The 17,652-nt window shown below is 46.7% G+C and overlaps 1 protein-coding gene across 1 annotated transcript in view; it reads right to left on the bottom strand.

Moving 5' to 3' along the window:
- LOC146207585 (uncharacterized) overlaps positions 1-17,652 on the bottom strand; it is a 353,896-nt gene that overhangs the window by 316,442 nt on the left and 19,802 nt on the right. The gene's annotated exons all lie outside the window — the stretch shown is intronic.

Here is a 17,652-nt window from a genome sequence, read left to right as displayed (position 1 = left end):
TTCTCGATCTCCGCAGCTCCCTCGACCCACGCACGCCTGCTGCCCCTTACGGCCTACCTGACTTGGAAGACTAACTGATGTAGCTCCCGGAGGTGTCGCTGCATCCACGATTTGGTCCACTCTACAGACCTCCCACTTGAACCAACTGGACATTTCCGTTGAAGGTGTTCTCTTGCGTGCGCTTGTAGACACTGGAGCGCTTATCCGTAATGAATGCAAACCTTCGTCGTCGTTTACATAAAGTCCTCATGCCGGCTCAGTCTCGAGGGTGTGCCGCGGACTGCGGAACTGTTGGTGTTGACAGACTCTGCACCGCTCGCTTTAGTGTTGCTGGTACTGATCTCCTGATGCAGTTCACTGTTTTGAACCCTTGTGCCCATGACGTCATCCTCGGCCTCGATTTCCATTCCGAACACACTGGCCTGATCGACTACTCACGAGGCGTCCTGCATCTAGATCTCCCAATCATAGATTCTGAACCCTTGCCTTCTTCTCCCCGATTGTATTTTCCCGACCAAGTTTATTTGTCCCCACTAGCCGCCTCATTCGTCACCCTGCGCCCCACCACATATGTACCCGATGGTGACTGCTTAGTTGCGCCTATTTCCGATCTCTTTATGTGCCGCAACGTTGCATTGCCTTATACCATCGCTACAGTCAAGGGGAACACTGTCACTGCCGATCTTCTTCTTTGCAACAATACAAACTACTTCCTTTCGCTGCTCCTCAGTGCTGACCATATCTCCGCGCGTATTTGATTAAGTGTGCAGCGTCCTCGTCATTGGAAACAACAGCACGCATTTATCAAGAAAGTACTTATCTGGGCGGCACGCGCTTGGAAGTAGTAGGGGAAGTAGCAGGGGAAGTAGGGAAGTAGTAGGCGTGTCCGATTATTCCGAAATTTCGAATAGCGAATCGAATACGCTCCTATTCAATTCGCTGCATGAATCAAATGATGCATGTTCAAAACTAATCTAAAGGCATCGAATACGTTATCAAGTTTTCGAGCAGCTTTCGAATAATTAGCACGACGTTTCAATACCCCATCAAGCAGCCTCTTTTAAACAAAGATGGACAGTAAGACTTGTATACGGCATGCTGCAGCAAAATGTGGTGGTATTCGGTTTGAGCTATGAGTTATGTTAACTCTTTCGCGCTGTATGCGTGAAGCCACTGCTGACCTCACTGATACGCGCTGCTACGGAAACCCAAGTATGGTATAGCAACGCCGGGTTATACAATGCCTTGCGGTGCCTTGCATGGCTTACCATGACTCAGCGTGAGTGTTATGACTAACCATGATTTTCCACGACTACTACGACTAACATTATCAAGTAGCGCGACCTATACCATGTTTACTTTGAATTTCTATGCTGCCGTGTCAAGTAATAAGCTACCACGGCTTATCATTCCTACTATAACTTACCATGACTCAATGAGCTCGACTACAAAAACAAGAGGAGTCGACCTCGAGGCAATTGCTACCGTACGATATTCTATAGCTAGCAGAGCTAAACCGTCCGTGATATTTTTCTTCTTTTCTTTTTTTCGAAACCAGGCCGCCGCTATCAGTATACACCGGAAAAAACAGTTCAGCGCCGCGGACCGCAGTCAACTAATGCAACAGCGCTCATTATGCTCAGGCATACGGTCTCCAAGGCTAGACATAACGGCGGATTTCAGCGATGTTTAGCAAGTCCTGTCTTCATGGCATGGCTAAGAACTCTCGTCCCTCTCACGCATGAGATTCGATGCCGGTGACGCCGGATTCACCGCTGTCGACAACAATACTCAGAAGAGTATTTTCCTCACTGTATGACGTAGCGGCCACACATTTATAATACACTAGATTCTTTTGCACGGCCTCAAAGTGAAGTTCACTCCAGCGTCTTTCGATAACGGCTGCTTGTTAATTCCACAGTTGTAGCGCCGCGTACTGCCAGAACTTAATTCGCTTTCGTGCTTGGATATTTGTTCTTTTATGAAATCGCACAAGTAAAACAAATAATCACGCTAATTTGCGGCTTGTTTTCGTTTCTACTCTTTCGCTGTTCGATTCGTATTGAACTTGGTTTTTGACTGCAATATTCGCATTCGATTCGATAGCAAAGATGCACTACTCGCATTCGATTCATTTTGAAAAAAGTGCTAGTGCTCACCCCTTACCGGGAAGCGTTTCCCTCGCGCCAGGCCGGCGTCTTTTCTTTAACTACGGAAGACAACAAATTAGCAATAATTCATCGCGACGATTAGGCAGCACGACCACACGAAACGAAATAACGAAAAGGCCATCCGGACGAGCGCAGACTACCAATGAATGATTTACCACTAGCAAAAAACAATATTTACTCATAAGAGAATTTGAGAGTCAGTGCACGTGTACTAATGTTTCCTCATATTTTTTTCCACTGACAGTTGGCAATAATCGAGGGAACTCGTCGAGTGCTTAGTCCTCACCAGGCATATCTCGCCTGTCAATCTCGCTGCTGGGAGCCGGCAAGCTCCCACACAAGTACGGAAAGCAACGCTACGGATATGTTAATCAGATTGGTCGGCAAATAAAACAAATGACAAATAACAGCTTACTGCATGCGCCGATTTCATATGTACACACAAATAGAGTTATGGTGACAAAAAGGATGAATAATGTCCTTATTTTTTTAAGTGTTAATCATCTGATAAACAAGAACGGCAGAAATCGCACGCACTCCTCTCCATCGCGTTTGTTTGATTTATTGATTGATTGATTGATTGATTGATTGATTGATTGATTGATTTAAAGAAAAGGAAAGGCATGGTCCCTGTCTCACTTGTATTCTGTGGACACCTCAACCGCACTGTAAGGTAAGGGAGGAAGGTGGGAGTGAAAGTGGAAATAGAGAAAGAGGAGCCGTAGTGAAGGGCTACGGAGTAATTTCGACCACCTGGGATCTTTAACGTGCGCTGACATCGTTTCGATCAGTAGGCTGTATCCGCAATGAAAAGCAAAAAAAGTACCCGCCAATAAAAACTGCCTTACCATACTCAGGCCATTTCTATATGACCTTTACTTTTCTGCAAAGCGAATGAAAAAAAAAAAAAGTGAGCGAGAAAGAAAGAAGGAAAACGTGACCTCCCTCATATTTCCTCTGTGGCACCTTTCTCCGTCGCACAGTCGGCGCCGTTCAACCAAGCATCGAGACGCACACGACGGTCAGTCGCAAACTTTCCATCGCCGGCGGGCGAAATCGTGCTCTGCCGCCACTTCGCGCAGGAAAAATACAGAAAAACTGTGCAGGTGCACTGCAGTGGAATCGCGAAAAGAGTCACGAATAAAAGAGATGCATCGTTCTCCTCTTCTTTTTCATAAAGTTCTCCATTAACATGACAAGGAAAACTTAACGCATATGGAAGAAGCCCTTAGGGCAATAAATCGGTGAAAGGAGAGAATGGAGCCCTTTGCAAACCGTCGGCGTTAGAGGAGGAACGGCAGCGCGACGGCGATGCATTCTGGACTGAGACGAATATAGCCCGGTGCTGCCTCAATGTCTGTCCATTCGCTTTGGCCCCGGGCTCTATGCGCCCCTCGCTGCTGTTAGGTCGCTTTACGTTTCGCTGAGTGGGCAGATATGCACACCTTGAAATCACGTCAGGCCGTGTTGGAACAGGCCAACTCCATCACGTTCACTGCGGATGGGCAATATATGGGCTGCGAAAACACGGTAGATCTCACTGGCTCAACGTTATGTTTATACATCAGACAACACTGGAGCCAAGTGACATGGAGATCTGGGAAAACTGTGCTTTGTAAAGGAGGGCTTTCCTATCAGCGTTGTTTATCGGCCACTTTGTGTCAAGACTCAGCTGCATAGATGTTCTGCAGAGGTATGAAAAGAGAATTCATTACAACAACAACAACAAAAAAAAAAAACTCTTAGAAAAAAAAAAGAAATAGGGAGAAACTTAAAATCCGCCTTCAGGGTATGAAGTGATGGCAGCCTGTGGTGATTAACACATACTCATTAGCATACAGCCATAAGATACCATTTTAAGTGAAATACCATATGAGTGTGAAGTTCCCGCGCGAGGTCATGTGGATGTGACGTCACGACCATGTCAGCAAATTATGATTTCGCGACGCGACAGGACGACGCCGGACGCCGACGAGAAAACACTGGGTTTTATGCTGAACGGAAACCTCAGAGGTTTCGCATTAAAACGAAAGGCTTCAATGTTTCGAGGGCACTGTATTCTGCTTCAGTGGAGAAATGCGAAAGCTTTATCGTTTGTTCCTGCTGATGATCCCGACTAATAAATAATAAATTGGTTCACAGGAAGGGAAAGGCGCAGTAACTGTCACACTTGCTCTGTGGACACCCGAACCGCGCCTTAAGGGAAGGGAGGAAGGTGGGAATGAAAGTGGAAAGAGAGAAAGAGGAGCCGTAGTGGAGGGCTACGGAGTAATTTCGACCACCTGGGGATCTTTAACGTGCGCTGACATCGCACAGCACACGGACGCCGACTCACCTGGCACTTTGTGAGATGAATGCGTGAACGCGGTGTGACGTCATTACTTTTTGCAAATTACCATAAATCACATGACAGTTTTTCACGTGACTCGAGTGACGTCAACACTGTCTGCAAGTAATCCTGAACCTAGTGACACTTCTTTGTCCCGTGACTCAAGTGTGAATCACGGGACAAAGTCAAAGTCAAGTGTAGGTCATTTTATAGTGCCTAGAATATACTCACCACGTGACTCCAGTGTGACGTCGTCACTTTATGCAAGCCATCCTGAATGATACGCCGCTTTCTCACGTGAATTCAGCTTTTTTTAAAGTCATCATGAATAACGTGACACTTCTTGAACGCATGACTCCGGTGTGACGCATCACGTCTTGCAAGTCACCCGGATCACGTGATACTTATGACTTAGTCCTGACGTCAAACGATTAAGTTCCATATACTCGCATGACGCACCATAAACCAGTCTCCACCTTTACTTTTTTGTCTCATGACAGCACATCACCAGTCATGATTAAGGACTTGTTATAGCGTCATACGACCGGTGCTACGTTATATGACTTAGCATTGCCCTACTAAGAATGATATGTGACTGATAAGACGACGAAGACGTTCGTACGACGTCACGTGACCTTTTGGAACCACGAATTCTGGCGAGCCGACACTTCCGTGGGCGGCTTTTCCTTCTCGTGTTGTTGCCACTGAAGGAAGAAGGAAAATAAAATGCACGGGCCTGCACTGGCTCTGTAGCTGAGCCACCTCAGCTGCCTCGTGCGGACAGAGGAGATTGATTGATTGATTTATAGGAAGGGAAAGGCGCGGTAACTGTCTTACTTGTTTTCTGTGGACACCTCAACCGCGCCGTAAAGGAAGGGAGGAAGGTGGGAGTGGAAGTGGAAAAAGAGGAAGAGGAGCCGTAGTGCAGGGCTACGAAGTAATTTCGACCACATTAGGATCTTTAACGTGCGCTGACATCGCACAGCACACGGACGCCTCTTCATTTCGCCTCCATCGAAACGCAGCCGCCGAGGTCGGGCTCGAACCCGGGTACTCAGGCACAGTAGTCGGGCGTCTTACCGTTGCACCACCCCGGTGGGACGGACAGAGGAGAAAATAGACAAGAAAGAAAAAAAAAGAGGGAGAGAAAGACGCGCGTCGCAACAGCCGTCGTCCACCACCGAATCGGTGGCGGGTGCAATGAGGGCCTACAACAGATAAAAATTCAGTGGCAGGCTAGCCCCCGCTGCTAGCGGCGTTGACCAACCCGTCCCAGCCCCGTAAGGCCAGGAACAGCCACCTTTCACCACCTATCTTTTTCCCTTCTCGTGAGACATATAAAGCTGCCGTCTTGATAACGTTTTCACAACTGCAAATATTCCGCTGTCGGTAATTTAAGCACTCTATGACCTGTATTTCTAACCACAGTTATCATTTGGCGCCCGCCAAGAAGTACAACTGTTATGTTTATTTCAACTCGCAACTGGACCAGTCTATTGCGCCTGTCGTTGCTTAAAGGGCAACTCCGGGGGTTTTTTGACATTCGAATATTGTAGTGAAACTTTTACCACAGGTTCTTCTCTCCGTCCTGACGCATTCTACAAAATTCGGGTGCTGTATGATAATCCGTTCACGCGCAATACGGCTTTAAAATATGCCGTTTTCATGGCTTAAGTTGAGACTATTTCTGCCGGCAACACTGAGTTTCTGACGTCACAAACAGTATACAGGCGTTAATGTATACTTCCCGCGTGATTATGAAAGTGTGAGGCTTATATTGAACTACCTCAGACATTTTATGCAGTGCGTCATGATTTCCATACTTTATTTTCACCATCCAATGCACGTACGAGTGTTTTTCTAATACTGAGTGTGACGTCACCATTTCCTCAAATGTGACGTCGTTTCTGGCCGTGAAATCAGTTTCGGTTTCGATTTACTGTTTTTCTTTTTTAAAAATACTTCTAATTGTAATTTTGGAAAACGGCTTTTGTGTTGGAGTCAGGACGTGACGAGGAATGTAATTCAATTAAAAACACAAAATGATGAAAAAACCACCGGAGTTGCCCTTTAAGCCCACATTCCGGTTAACTGAATCCTTTCAGCGAAGCGGAAAAAGCGGGGCTGGCATGTCAGCTAGCCAGCATTGCGCCGATTCCAAGTTCTCGCCACTACTCGGGCGTATAACAGCTGGTCCCCGCGTTGTTTGTCCCGACCACAAGTTCGCCTATACGTGTGTAATCGTGGGGTTTGCGCATGGAGCCCACATCAGCTAGATAGCATCTTTTAAGTCCCACAGCACCACTATGCCCTATGCGGTTATACGGACACAGACGTGCCATATGGCGTATGACCGTGCACCATCACTGATCTATGTAATTCTAGTTTTGAGCTCCGCATTTCTCACTAACGCCTTGTTCATTTTTGTATGGTGAGAGAGTACGAAGTCGAGTCAGCGCAGAAGCAAGCTACAAACGCAACTGACCACTGCCACTAGCGCGCCCCGTATACGGCGGAAAATGGAGAACACTGTGCCCGGGTTCATTCGGAGCACATACAGCAAGGTTTCTTATGTACCGCAGCATTAGTAACTACAACTACGAGACGACACAAATGAGCTTCGCGGGAGCAACCACATGAACAGTGGGTTATGGGAGAATTCATGCCACCAACCACGCAGGTCACCAAGACGTCTAGAGACGTACTCGATCCTTGCTCCGTTAGATAATGAGGCCCTGACTTCAATCTGCTTTGAGAAAACGATCCGAGACCCCGCTATCCTCCCAGCCTCGTCAACCATGGGCAAACGCAGCTTTTTAGCTGCTACGCTTGGACGTGACGCGATGAACGGGCCCGAAGTATCTACAGGAGTGGGTGAGGGGCAAACGAACTGCGGGGAAGCTCGTTGATTGCAGCCTGCGCCATAGTTGGGGCACCCAAGGTCTTTTTGGCACAAAGGAGAAAAGGACTTTCTTTTCGTCGCCTATAACTGCACCGTTGCGGAAGCTTCCTTATCACAAGCTATCGCGACGTCCACCTCTCGAACACAGCGGAGTGAGCCTAATGAGGCAACGGCGCCTTTACGAGCGGGGCCGGAAACCCGAGCGCTCATGCCCAATCTTACAACTTGTCCTAGTTAAACAGGAAGCTTTAATTGCTGGCCTCACTAAATGCAAAATAATACGCAAATCGCGCCTCCTAAGCTTAGAAAGGCACAAAGCAAGAACGCCTTCAATTAATTAATTAATTGATCAAAGAACATATCTTATTTCTAAAGAGAATGCATATAAGACATGTGCGACGAAAATTGGGCAATGACAGCATTTTGTTCGGTGGTCAGATTTTGAGCCACTATAAGGTCTGCTCTGCTCACGCTAGACCCCATAACATTTTTGTAGCGAGTGCTACATTGGCCACAGTCTCGCCATTTCACCGTGCCTGTCCGAAGAGCGAAGAAAGAAGTCGTGGGAGGCGGTAGCTGACAGCTGACATGGCCGAGCACTAACTGGACGTAGGGCTTCCTGACATTACGCTTGGCAGGAGCTGCCAACTCGGGCCTCTACTTTCATATGGGAGGGTGATATCAGAATCAGCCTGCCAAGACCCTTACATTCACGTTATCCCTAGGCCACGCAGATACAAGGGTAGTCAAAAGTTCCCAGGTCACATGGTCTGCTTCAAAGCATCATAGTCAGGCAGCTACGACGGCTCCAAATCTCAAAATACATGTGGAGGGTAGAAGCATTAGTGTTAACCTCCTAGATAATTGATAGCTTTAATGGGATATCACGCGCCAGAATATGGCGACCAGAAGCAAAACCTGCGGCCTGGGAACTTTTGACTACCCCTGTACGTTCATACGGCTCGGTTAAAGCGGGGCCTTATATGGTGGCTGGTAGCTTACGCTATAGCGTCATCGCGAAGGTGGGAGTGAAAACAGAGAGAAAGAGGTGCCGTAGTGGAGGGTTTCGCACCACCGCGCGATAGAGGCTTGCGCCTCACCACACTTTAGTGGTCAAAAGAGCCCCTTATGGTGTAAATAAAGCTAAAACCATAGAGTATACTACTATGCAAAAGCCATGTCTTTACTTTCAAGCGGAACCTCAGCGTAGCCATGCAGATATCTGTCGCGTAACTCCAGGATTAACCACAAGCTAAATCACAGCTAATGTTATTTTTTTTTTTTGTATGACTCATTATAAGTCAACGTGGAAAGTTGGGCAACTTGAAGTTGACGGTGACTGGAAGCGTAGCTATTAGGCGCGACTTTTAGGAGACGAAGTGGCGTGCTTTTAGGAGACGAAGCGCACGCCACTTGGTCATCCGGTTGCTGCCCGATTGTTTTTCTGTCGGGCTATTTTTAGTTGCCGCGAATGTTCATCGCCAAAACTGCGCGAAAATAACAAAGGCATAGTTAAGAGGACACACACACACGCACGCACGCACGCACGCACGCACGCACGCACGCACACACACACACACACACACACACACACACACACACACACACACACACACACACACACACACACACACACACACACACACACACACACACACACACACACACACACACACACACACACACACACACACACACACAAACACGCGCGCACGCACGCACACACACACACGCGCGAACACACACACACACACACACACACACACACACACACACACACACACAGGGCAGAGTCAAATTTTTGTTGTAAACCTTCATTTCACTTTCGCCCTCGGCTTTTGTTTTGTTTTCTTCGCGTAGGTTTGAAGATTAATTATCCAGTGCGAACCTCAAACCGAGCTCCTGGCTTTTCATCCACGTACGAGAGAGCGACTATCAACGCAATTTTACAGAAGCGCTGCTCTCAGGGGCAGTCCATACACATATCACGGAAAGCGAAACTAGAAGACGAGCTGCATAACGGCGGCACATCTCGTAGAGTTCCATTATGCTTTCCACAAGAGTGGGGATGACCAAAACTGCGGGGAAAAAGAAAATCAAAGCTGGCAGATAAATGATACGCAGAGAGAATGAGAGAAAGACAGGGATGTGGCATAGAGGGGAAAGGGTGACACCGTGTACATCAGGTTTAGCCCTCGCGAAAAGAGAGCTCGGCGTGGAAAGGGAACGTACACCGAAGGCCACAGGAGAAATGAAAAGGTCACCGCTGGCGTCCAATTATGAGAGCCGGTGGTGTGTTCCTTTCTCCGTTCCTCTGTCTACCGTATTAATCCAATTCTAAGGCGTCCCTTTCTACTTCTTTTTTAATCGCGAAAAATTTAACCTCGACGCCGTGCGCATCACAGGATGAAAAATCGAGCAGTCTACGCCTGTCGTCCCAAGATGGCAGACAGTTTGGGTTTGGTTGGAGACGTTAGGCCATCCAAGTTCGCTGCGCTATATATTTGCATCTTGCGCGTACCTTCTCTGCGCTGTTTCCGCGAGCATGAAAATTGGGTGCGTGTTAGGTTCGGGTAATTACGGTACCTCTTAGGCCGTCGCCCATTCTTCGAATCTCGGGGAGAGCTATATGCCGGACCCAATTCCTCTCGGCAGGAGACCCTGCTTCAGGCAGGCTCCGGGATGAAAGACTTGGGCAGAGCAGCCGAGAAGAGAGAGTCTGCTAGGAGCATCACCACAGAGAAAAGAAAAGCAAAAGAAAAGCAAAAGAAAAGCAAAAGAAAAGGAAAGCAACTGAGGTTAGGTCCGAGAAACCAGATGCAAGCAGCCGGAAAAGAAAGCGCACAAAAAGAAAAAAAAAGCGGTATTTCCTGTCTCAGGCACCGTGATTTAGTCGCCCTTTCAGCGCATACCCTTCCTCACTCGCCGCCCGCTCGCCAAGCTTCTCGGCGGCAGAATATCATAAGGGAAGGAAACTGGAAAGGCCACAGAGCACGGCCACCACGGGCGACACGGCGGAGGATTAGGAGCTGCGAGATTAGTGGCAGTGGGAACGATTAAACGAGAATTAAAGGGAAAAACAGGATTCTGCAACACAAAACACAATGAATCGCCAGAAACGTTTCGCAAGTGCGACGGAGCAGTGATTACCTTCCAAGCGACTGCAGCAAGCTCGCATTGCGTTAGAAGAGCGTGCGAGAAAAAAATAAATTGGGAACAAAGGGAAAATGGGAGGGAGGCTGTGACTAACGCAGAAGAGTTAAATTTTAAACACAAAGTAAGAAAATCCGGCCAGGGCAAGAACTACGGAAGGATGATAAGCTTAATTATTAACAGACGCGAGAAGAGCGACAAGTTGAAGCTAACGTATAAACAGACTGTGCCTACCGCCGAATACAGCAAGATTTGTACGGTAATTTGGCAAAGAAGGCATAAAAAATTGCGATGAACTTGTGCCTAGAGATTTTCTATATGTTATTGCAGACAGCTTTTCCTGTCGGATAAAAAAAAAAAAGTATGACCGGAGAGCTGCTGTCCACTTTCTTCGGGTTCTTACAGCAGCTTTAACAGCGCGTTTATCGGGAAGCAAGAGTTCGCAGTCTAAACAACGAAGTAATCCTTGTACGGAAGAAAGGGTACAGGCGAGTTCTATTTCTCTCTCCCGGTTCAAAAATGTCGTCCAAAAGGCGCAGCGGCCGGGTATAGCTTAACTTGGAGAAATAATTTGTGTGCGCAACTGTGATATTCCTAAAATAAAGTCAGGACGTGTAATCTATTTTCGTTGAAGCGCTGCGATAGGCCAACTACAGCTACGGAGGAAGTGAAACTGTGACTTTGAAACGTTGAACTAGAAGCCCGCGAGTATAAGGATCTGTACGACCGCCGTCTCAATTAACAACGGGTTAATTACAATCACAACGGATTAATGAGAAAATGAAAAGGTCAGGAAGCAAGACCCAGCCGGTGTAAATTTGTCAAGCTGAGATAAAAAAAAAAAATGCTATAGTCAAGTGCCATTAAAGACAAAAAGCATGCATCTAAGCCAGTGACGTAGATCGATTTTATGATAATCCGATTAACCCGTGGTGAGCTCTCTTTCATCTGCCACACACTGCGTTATCACGCTGACAAGTCTAAGGGCATTATCCACGAATTGATGATAATTGGTCGAGGCCACTGGCCAGACGGGATCCACTGACGAAGAAAAGAGGGTTCTTTTTTTTTTTCTTTTTTTTTTTTTCCCGAGCTGTATCCGACCCCAGAAAAGCTTGTCTATTACTGTCGCTTAGGTTTCAGCTTATAAAACGAGAGCAATGGGAGCAAATTTTTCCCAGCACTGCCTTGCCGGTGCAAACAGGCCTTTGTTAGTAGGCATGTCAGTGAGTGGAATCCAGTGAATGAAACACCTCTACGATACCAATTCATTCGTCTAACTAGATTTTGTATTCCCATCCGTCCACCTAACTGACTGATCCAAGCAACAGCGCAGGAACGGGTGAGTGGTTAGTACGCAAGTAGATGCGAAAGGAATTAATTTTGGTTTACCGTTGAAATCATTCTATCATGCTTCTACCGGTCTTCCGGGATAATTAACAAATCATATCACCATACAATAATGCGACAGTAGTGCGCACAAGCTCTCTGCGCGTGCCACCTTAATTCGATTTAATCGTGCAAGCACTCGCTTTCAGCTCACTAACAATACCGCAAGAATTACAGCTAGTTACTGTCTGCATCGCCTTTCAAATAGCTTGCGCAGAGAATGGTCGCTTTTTTTTTTCTTTTTTCTTTTTTTTTTTTTTTTTGCGAGTCACACGGCTTGCAGTACACCCGCTGCGATGAGGATGTATACTAATAAACGAAGTGGACTCAAAGTTGCAGCCATGTACATCGACTAATTAGGCATCTAATCCTGTCGTCCTCTCTCTCCCCCACCCCCCTCTCGGAACAAAGTATCCGGACGGCAGCATAATACGGCAAAGAGAAATATCCAAAAGCCGAGAACAAGTCCGCAAATCGATACAACGCAAGAAAACAAAAGCCCCCTGCAATACACTGAAATCCCAAATGCGTGCCCTGGAAAAATTACAGCTCGCATTCAGAACAGTTCGTGAAAGTGTTGCCAGTTCGTTAGTTCAATTCCTGGTGACCCCCCCCCCCCCCCCTTACTTTGCTAAAGAAATATAAATAAACGAAGAACAGCGCAAAAGGCGGATCACGCTCTGTTCGGCACTGCTGAACCCGGAGACTATGAAACAGCGCTGTAGGACTACGGGATGGGAAAAACCGAAAGAAAATGGAAAGGTGCATAATGTATATAAAAAAAGAACAGGGAACAAGGTCAGCGCTGCTGCTCTCGCGCCAGGGCTTCATTGTGGGCCGCAGAGATGAGGCAACAAGAGAAAGGATGTGGGGAGGGGCTGAGCGGTCCAGCTCGCGCTCTCAGAGCGGCGCTAAATAGGTTCCGGCGGAGATGCAAATAAGCTAGCCCCCTTTACCCCATAAGAAAAAAAAATACCGGAAGTGTGTCCCGAGCACTATTCGAAATTGTGCCCCAGGCTCGTCCAGGGCGCCAGGTTCGTGTGGGGTTTAGGCACGCACCGAAAGCAACGGCAGAAGGACGGCTGCAGCGCTTTCTTTTCGCCGCCAGTACTCCGGTTGCTCCCACGCGCCCTCGATCGACCCGCAGTGCAGGGGCGAAGATAGAAGAGACAATGGAAGAAACCGTAGCAACGCGTATACCACGATGAAGCGATGAACGGCATCAAGCGCGCATTGCCTTAACCTGGCTGTTGTGCAGCCTCTGTATTGCTTGCATTGCTTTGACTTTCCTGAATAAACTTTTACTTGCTCCAACACTTTGTCTCCAGTGCGCCTAAGAGATTAGCGAAAATAAAAAAATATACGCATTTCCAGCTACACATCTCGATTCTGCACGCACGCACGCACGCACGCGCGCACGCACGCACGCGCGCACACTCTCCCTCTCTCTCTCTCACTCTCTCTCTCTTTGGCGAGCGCCATCGGTTCGTCGCTCACTTTGATGTGGAAATGCGAAGCTTGTCACCCCTTGCCAAAGCGACTCGTGTGCTCCTTTCTTTTCATTTCATTTCCGGAGCAAAACCAACAGCAGGAGAGCCGCGTCTCGATGTTGTCGAACCGGATCTAGAGGCACTTCCTCTCGAAACCGGAGCGCTCCGCGAAACAACTGCTTCTGTACTGCGGTACCGTCTAGCTAGCCTATAGTCCGTAGGGGTCCCACAAACACACGATCTGCCCCCTAAGATACTAGTCACGCGCACTATAGCCCGTAGTGCGATGAGAAACACGACGAGAAAGTTCAAGGGCAGAAAGAAACGCGCTAAGCTGGTCTGAAATAGCGTTTATTTTCAGTTCTTATTCTTATCGCGGCTGTGAAAACCGCCTAGAACATCACAGATGGCGTTTTCATCGATTTCTTCACAGGTACGAAAGAGTCGTCTTTAAATATTCAACCCCCTGGGTGCAGACTGAAGAGAAAAGAACAAACTGCTTCTGCTTAGTTATGCATTGCGGTCTGCCGGCCATGTGATGAGAGTGCGCTGTTTGTAAAGTTTAAATCGTACGCAATAAAAAAAAAAAAGAAAAAATAGACATTTCAGACGAACTCCGAGTACTTTTGCTGACGCAGCTATGCCGAAAGACCGTTCGAAACCATTTGCGAATCGTAGAACGTTCGGCGCGTATCTGCGTTGGCCCGAAATACAGGTCTCTGGAAGTGTAACGCCACCGAAACGAAATACAAAAACCAATAAAAACAGCGAACTCGGCGACCGTGACAGTCCTGTCACTATATAGTAGACTTCATTTTCACGTCGAAATATAAATTCATTTACATTTCTCTTAACCATACAAATGTCTAGCAGTGATAAATCTGGGCGCATTTGTAATTGCCACACGCTGCAGTCTCCATCATATATATACAGCGAGACATTTGCACGAAGGCAGCAAACGCTTCAGAAAAACAATGTTTCGGATTGTGAAGAAAGCGAGAACCTCCGTGACCGAAATCCAGAAGTCAAAGGGCCTCCGATCGCATAGTTCGCATGGGTGACCACAGAAGCGGTGGAAGTGCAGCCGATAGAACAGTCGGAGGAGACAAGGCAATTTTATCCAAAAGCTTGTGCATGGTTGCCGGTGGCACTGACAACAAACGTTGTCGGTGCCTTTACATGCAATGTGAAGACGTATCTGATAAAAGAGATGCCAGTTTGTGAGCAAAAGGCGAAGCTTGACGAAGTCGCGGAGCCTCTCGATATGCATTCGGCGCATGCCCAAAGTAGCGGAGCGATGCCTAAAAAAATATGGACCTGCATTGCTTTCCTTGGCTGCCACACTTCGTTAATTATCTTTTGCGGCCAATTGTAGCAAATTCACAATGCGCAGCAAGCTGAAAGGTACATCTCAAGGATATTGAACGTCATGCGTTAAGACCAATTTTAAAATATGAATTTAGGATATATTTTTAACGTGTTTTTTTTTTCTTTTTGGTTTAAACAGGAAACGCCAGCTACTAACTGTATAGCTAATACGCGTGAAGCCCACTTTGAGACACCGGAGGTGGATCGGCCACCTGAAATCGCAGAACTCTATGTGACGTGATGGCCTCTCACTAGAATGACAGAAAGCGCCGTTTCCCGCTTGCGGAAATGAACTCTATGAGTTGACTTGACCTGCGGAAAACAAGGCAAAGTGGGGTAGCTTCGGCTATTTGCCAAAATAAACTATGCATCGACGTGACGTCTCGCGAACAGGACGAAATGAGAGAAGACATCTGTTTGCGAACATTTACTTTATTATTAAATGGCATCTTGCGAAGAGGTCAAATCGAAAAAAAAAAAAAAAAAAAAGAAGGTCCGTTTGTGAGCTTGTTACCTTGCGGTGACATGACCTTTCGTGACTAGGAGAAAATGGAGGATATATGTTTGCGAACGCAATTAAAAAGCGAAACATGCGAGTTTTTTCCCTAAAGGTTATTACTCTTGTTCTCAAGCACCCGTTTGATTGTAATTAATGTTAGATAGCTCATTTTATTAAAATACGCGAGCAATCAAAAAATAAGCATTGGCGCCGAATAAATATGAGCGACGGTATTTGCGCTTCATTTGCGCACAGCTGAAAACTACGCTCGAAAACGACGGTCCGAAATGACATAAGCGTTAATCTCCAATCACTTCGCACAAGCATTAGATTGAAAAAAAAAAAAAAAAAATCAAACACCATTAAGCGGAGAAAAAGGCGCTCACCATCGCTAACAATGGCCTTCGGAAAAAAAGTGTTCAACAAAAAGGCGTTCTTCAGTATTGTCGGTACTATATAAAGAGACGTGCCGCCAACATTCTGGCTTCTTAAAGCGTTCTTTTCCTCTTATAGTATTCTTATTGTAGGGAGACCAAACTTCATTTTGATTCCTTTTCCCGAAGACGCTCTTCCCTGAATTCGGACCAACTCTGATCAGTTTTGCTGAGGCCGCTGGCCAATTGAAAAAGGCTGCTCGAATCCGCGGCTGCTGAGCATATTTTTGCATGTCAGCCTGGCCCCGCTAAGCGAATCATTCTTTCGGTCGGCGTTTACAGTCCCGCAGTTTTATTTCTTCGCATTCCTTTGAATGAAAGCACAGGATAGACTTGGTTTTGTCGGTGAACCAGCTAGTCAATGAAAGCCTGCACTTTCTTCCCGAGCAATCTCAAGCAATGTTGAAAAAGCAGCAATTGTTGAAGCGCAGCAGTAGTTGAGCAATCTGCAATGCCGACGAACGGCGAAGGCAGCTAACACTGGAAGGAACGCCAGGGATGAACGAAGGGTGAGGCAGCGGCAAACCCAAGGAAAGATGATGATGATGATGATGATGATGATGATAAAAGAATAAAAAAAAAGGTATCAACGGAGGGGCTTTAGCGGTAGACATACCGCCGGCATATTGAAAGTTGCCATGCCAGCCAAAGGTTTTAATATGAACTGATTATTTCATTTTATTTCGCGCACGTCAACTTACAGTTCCTCTATATCTGCATGAACTCACTCAACGGAGCAATTGTTCTTTTTGTTTTTGTTTTTTTTTCGTTTTTTTTTTCTTTTTTTTTTTTTAGAAAACCGTTTGCTGGTCTCGTAACCGCTGGTCGCTGACTTCCCAAGGAAATACACGCCCCATATCGCCTGATATTCGGTGCTAGCCGCACTGAGGTGCTTGAATGTACGCCGAGGACCGTGGCCGCATAAAAACTTCAGCGAAGTAAAACCTTTTTTTTTTTTTTTTTTTGAAGCATTTAGCGTATAACTGAGCGAACTTGGCAATGATTCTGGGAGAAATGTACTTTGTTCTTGGCTACTGTCCCGAGATTCTAATGAAAGTCGATATCGATTAGCTCGCGCGTATTACAGGGCACGTATACTTATAAGCGTATTAATCTCCTTCTAGCAGGCAAGCGACACGACACGTCCCGTATTTAGCTACGCGGATGCGCGCCGCGAAGTGCTTCGCTGTGATGTCGAGTTACCGTGTATTTTACCCACTGCCCCGTCGGTTCAACAGCGACACTAGACCACAACTTGCAGAACGAAAGCAGCAGAGAAAAAAAAAACAAAAACAAAAAAAAGACAAAACAAAACAAAAAAAAAAAAAAACGGTCGAATAGGACGGCTTCCTCGCAGATGGTTGAGAAGCCATAGAAAAGCTATGCCTGCGTGCGCGTTCTTTTCAGCTGCTAGAACCACTTAGCGAAATTTCCACGTGACTCGAATGCTATATACTGCCCGTGCCGGCCAATAGCCGTTCCTGTTTTGCCCTGCCGCAACCGCGTGCAAACTGCACTTTTTTTTTTTTCCCCCGCTGATTGATAAGCAAATAACAAGTGTGCTCGGTAAATAAGTGCTTCAAGATAACGATGTACTATTTAACACTTACTGAGTGAGCTTCGTGCATTCGGTAAATGAGTGCTTAAAGATAACAATGCGTCATTTTTCATTTACTGTGCAAGCCCGAAACTCGCCCAAGGAAGCGCCGATTAGCGGATTATACGAAGACTGCGTCTCAGCGCATTTATTTAGCCTGTTGACAGAAATTACTATATACTGCTGGTTTTCAGAAGACAAAATTCACGTTAAATTCCCGCTATGAAAAATATTCTATTCTCTTCCGCAACACTTCAACGGCTTAGACAGTTTAGCAGCTCTGCAACAAGCGCTGAGGATGCGGTCCTCTGATTGAGAAA

The sequence above is a fragment of the Amblyomma maculatum genome, chromosome 1 (assembly GCF_055883805.1).
Source record: "Amblyomma maculatum isolate TAMU_Amacu chromosome 1, ASM5588380v1, whole genome shotgun sequence".
Lineage (NCBI taxonomy): Eukaryota > Metazoa > Arthropoda > Arachnida > Ixodida > Ixodidae > Amblyomma > Amblyomma maculatum.
Note: the sequence above shows the minus strand (reverse complement) of the source record. Positions and strands in the feature narration are given on the sequence as shown.